Here is a 6,721-nt window from a genome sequence, read left to right on the forward strand (position 1 = left end):
AGAATAAAGAAATGGTTGTTTTATTAGCGTTGAATACACCACACGTACTTAAAACACACTACACTTAACTTTTTAAACTAAAAAAATATATTAATACACCCCACACCAAAATCTACCTAAGTCTTCATCTTGTCCAAAAAATAAATTTAAACCCTTTGCCTTTAGCACACAAACACTCCGCATGGTTCTACTGCTTCAAGGTTTTTGTCAATTTAGGGGAATTAGGCTTTAGATGTGAATTTGTTTTTAAACTCAGAAATGGCTACTTTGCTGGCTTTTATGGAAAAAAAAAAAAAACAAAAAAAAAAAAAAAACAAAAACAAAAACATGAAAGGGCTAGTTGATCGTGCTATTACTGTGTCCATGCATATTCTCTGTTCTGCAAAATTGCACCACAAACCATCCTAAAAAATAAACAGCAAACATGCCTGAAATTTTTTAGTAAAAGAAAAAACAATACTACACTATCTCAAAGAAGATATGAATATTTCAGAATACTTCATCTCTTATGTTGCAGAATCCTTAACATTTTATATATATATATATATATATATATAATCACAATCCAAGAAGTTGATTTGAACTCTCGAATCAATCCAAGAATTTAACTCCAGAAAACCCAATTCGATGAACAAATTCCCAATTCGTCAGTTTTCGAGTTTGCCCAATTCGATTCCGAAAGAACCCACCGTTACAAACCCCACAATTTCTGGGAAATGGGGGAAAAGGAATCGGAATCCAATTCATATACCCCACAGAACGATCCCTTTGCCCATAAGGGCAGGACCTTGATTTGCGTAGAGCTGATGTTGCTTTGGCGTTCTATAGAGAAATGCGGCGTTGTAGGATTTCGCCAAATGTTTACACTGTTGACATGGTTATGGCCGCTTCCCGTAAATTGGGAAAATTAGAGAACGCTGTTGAGGTGCTCAAGGAGATGGAAGGCATGGGTAGTAGCCCTAGTGTGGTGTCCTATACATTGATTGCAGGGCACCGTGATAAGGGCTTCTGAGTTCGTCTTTGAAGTTCAAAAACTTGACGGCAAAGAATGGATTGCACCAGAGTGGTAACTTTTAACACGCTTATTGATGGGTTTTGCAAGGCAGGAAAATTACAAGAAGCAAATAGAATTTTTATTGAGATGAACGCCGCGAATGTGGCTCCTAATACAGTAGGAGATGGGCACTAGGCTTTTCGAGGAGATGTCGGAGAACCGAGCGAATGCTGATATACCAACTATGGAGAGAGATAATATCATACAATAGAGACCTAGAATGCAAAAGACACCAAAATAATAACTCTTTAACAGCGTAATGATACTAATCTTGGTTAAACGGTGCCAAATATGCATACAACAAACCAAATGTTTTCGTCAGCTGTGTGTTAAGTATCGGAATTACAATTTTCATCTAGCTAGGACCTGCTCGAACCACCTATTTAGATATAATCAGAGATTCTCACTCTGTCATGATTCATCTTCACCAGCTTCAGCAGCGGCTATCTGGGAATCCAATGTGTTTATCAGCTGCTCGCTTACTGTTTTTGCCACCGATACCATGTCAAGAATGATGCTTGGATCTAGGCCTGCACCACCCCGTTTGATCAACCCGCAGATGTGCCCCTGCCTATTGACGGAAATAGAAACAGCCGCTCATTTGTGATTCCTCTTCTGAAGTGGCATCCACAATATAGTGCTTACCTGCCTGAAAAATATATGCACATGACTCAGTACAGGGCTAAAAAGCATTTGCAATTTGCTAAGGGACAGAAGGGATGGTTAAATTTTGTCACCTTTGTTAATGTAACTATGACAGGGACCTTAGATGCGTCAAACTGCAGAAATTCCTCGTCACTTACATCAACCTCAGGTTGCTCATCACCTGATGCACCAGCTGCAACATTTACTCTTGGGATGCCTGTATCGCTCAAAGCAGCCTTTGGGAACATCAGTTTCTTTTCCTGTCATTTTTTCACTTTATTGGAAACAACAATTAAGTGCACTTTAACTCTTGTTCCTTGCTAGCCACACTAAATTTAATGTGTAAAAATTAAAATGGACAATGAAATTATGAAGACACTTTAGAGACTCTGAGTTGTCAAATACTGCCATCTCAAGATACGAATCGTTATAAAGACTGGTTTGCAAGAGCACTAAGCTCAAACTAGGAAGTATCAGGATAGAATTATTTTTACTTTCTAATTTATTTATGTTCAATGACATTTTATAAGTAATGTATAAAGAAAATCAAGTACCTTTATAGCAGCACCTAGGGCATCTAGAAGATTCCCATCTGAACTGACAACAAGGCCGTCAATGTAAAGATCCCAACAGATCTTTCCTTCCACAACTACCAGGGAGGAGAGATCAATTCCAGCACCTGAGACAAACAAGGGCACCTACATTTTCAACTCTGAGGTTGGATTAAAATACGCTCAACTGAGAATCCATTGCCAAAAGAGAAAACAGACCACTTTTACCACCCAAGAGGCAACATCGAAGAGCCACCGAGAGTTCTGCTGACAGCTCCTCACCCCGCAATGGACCAGTAATTCGTACACCAAAAGGAGAAGTACAGATTCTATAATGAACAACGAACATAAACTGAGATATAGTGCCTTCGTATTTTATCAGAGCATGAATTCAACAAAAACAAAGTAGTAAACTGTCTACAGGATCGTGAAGAAACCAAGATGTCTATATAACCGCAATTCACACAGTAAAACATGAGAAGGAAGCAGATAATAAAAGTGTTAACCTCAAACATTGGTGCTGCAGTTGGACTGCAATCAACATTTATAAATACCTTTCCTTTGTCGGGTTGCAGCGCAGTTGGCCTTCCAAGTTCAGCCTGCACTCGGTCAACATTACCAGCAAATATGATAGTATGAAAAACAGGGGCAGCTCAAATAATTAGACTAACAAATTACCTAAATTTCATCAAGGACATTCCAATAGCATGTAAAAGTAAGTATGCGCTTAGCATCAAGACCGCAGTTATACCTTCACACTGGCAATGACATCTGTAGCACCCATCCTGACCCTTGTTGAACCATTTGCCTGGGTAACGGCCACAAAGAACGGAAATTATAACAAAATAAGTAAAATTTCATGTCACACCAAAATATAAAATCCATTATTTTTAGTGAAACATATGACAGATATTAACCTGGGAAATAACTCCAGTTTTGACATTGATGGGCCGAGGAGTCAATCTTTTTCGGCCATTAGAACGAATATCCTGAGCAATGCCACCCTGTATAAAATGCTTTTCTCCTATGGATAATCCCACCATTTCTGAACATATGATATGAAAAAACATTTCTCATCTAATTAACTTCATAAATATCAAGAAAATAATTATTACAGCAACATAATACGTATATAAAAATAACAAAAGCAATAAATTAAAAACTAAAACAAAGGCAGCAATCCTAAACGCTCATATGTCACAGAGAAACTCTACAGTTTGCTCAATCAATGTAAAAAAATAGCTCAAAGTAAAGGGCAGCCGCTTGGAGTGAAAAAGCATCTGAAGGAAGTACTCCTCCTCAATCTTAAGTAGTAAGCTTTCGTCTTTTATGTGATTCAAATACCATACATAAAACTTAAGGATACCAAAGAAGAAAATCTGAAATTTTAGAGGACAGTAACAGTTCTCTGGCAGCGGCAAGAATACTTTGTGTGTGCTGAGCTCCAAGGGTAATCTTGGAGCCTTGTCCTTTGTGTGTTTATGGTCCATTTTTGTTTGTGCTTAACTTGTTTTGGGCTTCTGTTGTACATGTAGGTGGGTTTTATTTATTTATTTATTATTTTTTTTCCAAGTAGCTTAAGCTTCCTTAAACCCTTTTTCTCGAGTTTGGTTGTGTCATTTGATTATTATTATTTATTTAGGTAAGAAATTAACTTAGCTCCTCAATAGATGAGATTAAGGAGGAGTTCTTCTCAACATACTTTGTTACTGATTTACGAAACTTCGCACATCTGGTTGAAACTGTTTGTATTATAAATCACATCATAAAGATCTCATATATATATATATATATAATATGCACTACTTTGATTATAAGTATGAAGTTTCGTAAATCGGTAACAAAACATCTCAAGGAATTACTCCTTCTCAATCTCAAGGAGTCAAGCTTTCCTTTTTAATGTGATTCAAATGCCATACAAAAAACATCTCGATACCACCAAGGAAGAAAATTTGAAATTTTAGAGGGCAATAACAATTCTCTATTAATAATCTTATTTATCATTTCTCCGGAAAAAAATAATCATTATCCTTCATTACTCCGGCAAATGTCCAACCCTCCCCCCAAACTTGAAAGCAATCCCAAATGGTTCACCACTCTCAAAAGACCTATTTTATTTTCTTTCTTCCTGTTGCTTCTGCTCGACATGGGATTCAGTGCACGACGGTGCTCGCTTGTTGCTCGACGATTGTAATTACCGCAGTGAATCAGAGAGTCAGAGCTCATTGCCCGCCATTTTCTTCATCCTCTGCCCGTCGATCAAGGTTAGTCGGTCATAAGTTGATTTGAACTCTCGAATCAATCCAAGAATTTAACTTTAGAAAACCCAATTCGATGAAGAATTCCCAATTCGTCAGTTTTCGAGTTTGCACTCTTCGATTCCAAAAGAACCCACCGTTACAAACCCCACAATTTCTGGGAAATTGGGAATAAGGAATCGGAATCCAATTCATATACCCCATAGAACGATCCCTTCGGCGTTCTATAGAGAAATGCGGCGTTGTAGGATTTCGCCAAATGTTTGCACTCTTAATATGGTTATGGCTGCTTACCGTAAATTGGGAAAATTAGAGAACGCTGTTGAGGTGCTCGAGGAGATGGAGAGCATGGGTTGTAGCCCTAGTGTGGTGTCCTACAATACACTGATTGCAGGGCACCGTGATAAGGGCCTTCTGCGTTCGTCTTTGAAGTTCAAAAAACTTGATGGCGAAGAATGGATTGCACCCGACTGTGGTAAATTTTAGCACACTTATTGATGGGTTTTTCAAGGCAGGAAAACTACAAGAAGAAAATAGAGTTTTTAGTGAGTCAAAGCCGCGAATGTGGCTCCTAATACAGTAACTTACAATAGTTTGATAAACGGATACAGCTGGGCAGGTAGTAGTGAGATGGGCAGTAGGCTTTTCGAGGAGATGTCAAAGGACCGAGTGAATGCTGATATACTGACTTATAATGCACTGATATTGGGACTCTGCAAGGAGGGTAAAACAAAGAAAGCTGCGTATCTGGTTAAAGAACTCGATACAAAGCACTTTGTCCCAAATGCATCAACCCTTTCTGCCCTTATTGTCGGGCAGTGTGTGCGAAAGGATGCAGATCGTGCCTTTGAGTCATGTAAAAGCATGATAAGAAGTGGTTATCATCCTGATGAGCAAACCTTAAAGTTGCATATATCAAGCTTCTGCAATAACAGGGATTTTGGCGGGGGCAATCCAAGTATTGAAGGAAATGTTCGAGAGATGTATTGCTCTTGAATCAGGTATCTTATCTTATTTATGTCTAGGACTTCGTGGATGTGGGAGAGAAGAATTGGTAAAGTAGTTATGTGGTGAGATGGAAGCTAGACGGCTCATGCCTCGAGGTTGTGATATGGTGAAAATTATCTACTCTGGAGTAGAGGGTTTGGACTGAACATTCTTCTTTTCCGAAAACATGTAAACTTGTTCACTGTTTGTAAGGTCTGCAGTGTTTCTATTAGACATGTAGATTGTAAAATTAGTTGATCCAGTTTTGCAACCACAATTTATGGTATACATTACAAGGCCATAACTGTTTCCACTTCTCTCTTTTTCCTCCCATCTGTTGCGAATTCCTGTAAAAAATGGGAACTGTTGAGTTTGTCTGCAGGTTTCACATCTAAGTAATACACTATCTGATATTATACATATACTGCTTACCTCTGAAAAACAGAGGTTCGGTCGAAGCCAAACAGTAATATTGAAATGCACCTAAGATCAAAATAATAACTCTTTAACAGCTTAATAATACTAATCTTTGTTAAACGGTGCCAAATATGCGTACTACCAATCAAACGTTTTCACCAGCTGTGTAGGTATCGGAACTACAATTTTCATATAACTAGGACCTGCTCGAACCACCTACTTAGATATATCATAAGATTCTCAGTGTGTCATGATTCATCTTCACCAGCTTCAGCAGCAGCTATCTAGGAATCCAACGTGTTTATCAGCACCGCCCCGCTTGGTCAACCCGCAGATGCGCCCTTGCCTATTGACGGAAATCGAAACAGCCGAGTTCATTTGTGATTCCTCTTCTGAAGTGGCATCCACAATATAGTGCTTACCTACCTGAAAAATATATGCACATGACTCAGTACAGGGCTAAATAGCATTTGCAATTCGCTAAGGGACAGAAGAGATTGTTAAATTTTGTCACCTTTGTTAATGTAACTATGACAGGGACCTTAGATGTGTCAAATTGCAGAAATTCCGCATTGCTTACATCATTATGAATCACACTGTAAAGATCATCTCTACAAAAAATAATTAAAACTAAGGTCGTTTAGTCAATCCTAGCAAATACATATACAGTCTGTAATGCTCTTACCAATACCGTTCATTTGTTTTTAAACAGTTTGATGACTAAACGATCTTAGTTTTAATTGATTTTTTGTAGAGGCGATCTTTATAAGGTGATTTATAATATGAACGGTTCTGATTATAAACATGAA

At 38.1% G+C, this 6,721-nt stretch overlaps 1 long non-coding RNA gene and 2 pseudogenes across 1 annotated transcript; 1 reads left to right on the forward strand and 2 right to left on the reverse strand.

The window, feature by feature from the left end:
- Positions 1-1,295: 1,295 nt before the first annotated feature.
- Positions 1,296-3,770, reverse strand: LOC103935073 (annotated as a pseudogene).
- Positions 3,771-4,335: 565 nt separating this feature from the next.
- On the forward strand, positions 4,336-5,808 carry LOC125474542 (annotated as a pseudogene).
- Position 5,809: 1 nt separating this feature from the next.
- On the reverse strand, positions 5,810-6,496 carry LOC108866226. Its single transcript, XR_007256002.1, has 3 exons — positions 6,427-6,496; positions 5,928-6,338; positions 5,810-5,842 (listed from the first exon to the last, which is right to left on the reverse strand). It is a non-coding gene; the product is annotated as an uncharacterized LOC108866226 (long non-coding RNA).
- Between the last annotated feature and the right edge of the window lie 225 nt (positions 6,497-6,721).

Source organism: the organism of the source record quoted next, unplaced genomic scaffold (assembly GCF_019419815.1).
Source record: "Pyrus x bretschneideri cultivar Hongxiangsu unplaced genomic scaffold, Pyrus_bretschneideri_v1 Contig12, whole genome shotgun sequence".
Lineage (NCBI taxonomy): Eukaryota > Viridiplantae > Streptophyta > Magnoliopsida > Rosales > Rosaceae > Pyrus > Pyrus x bretschneideri.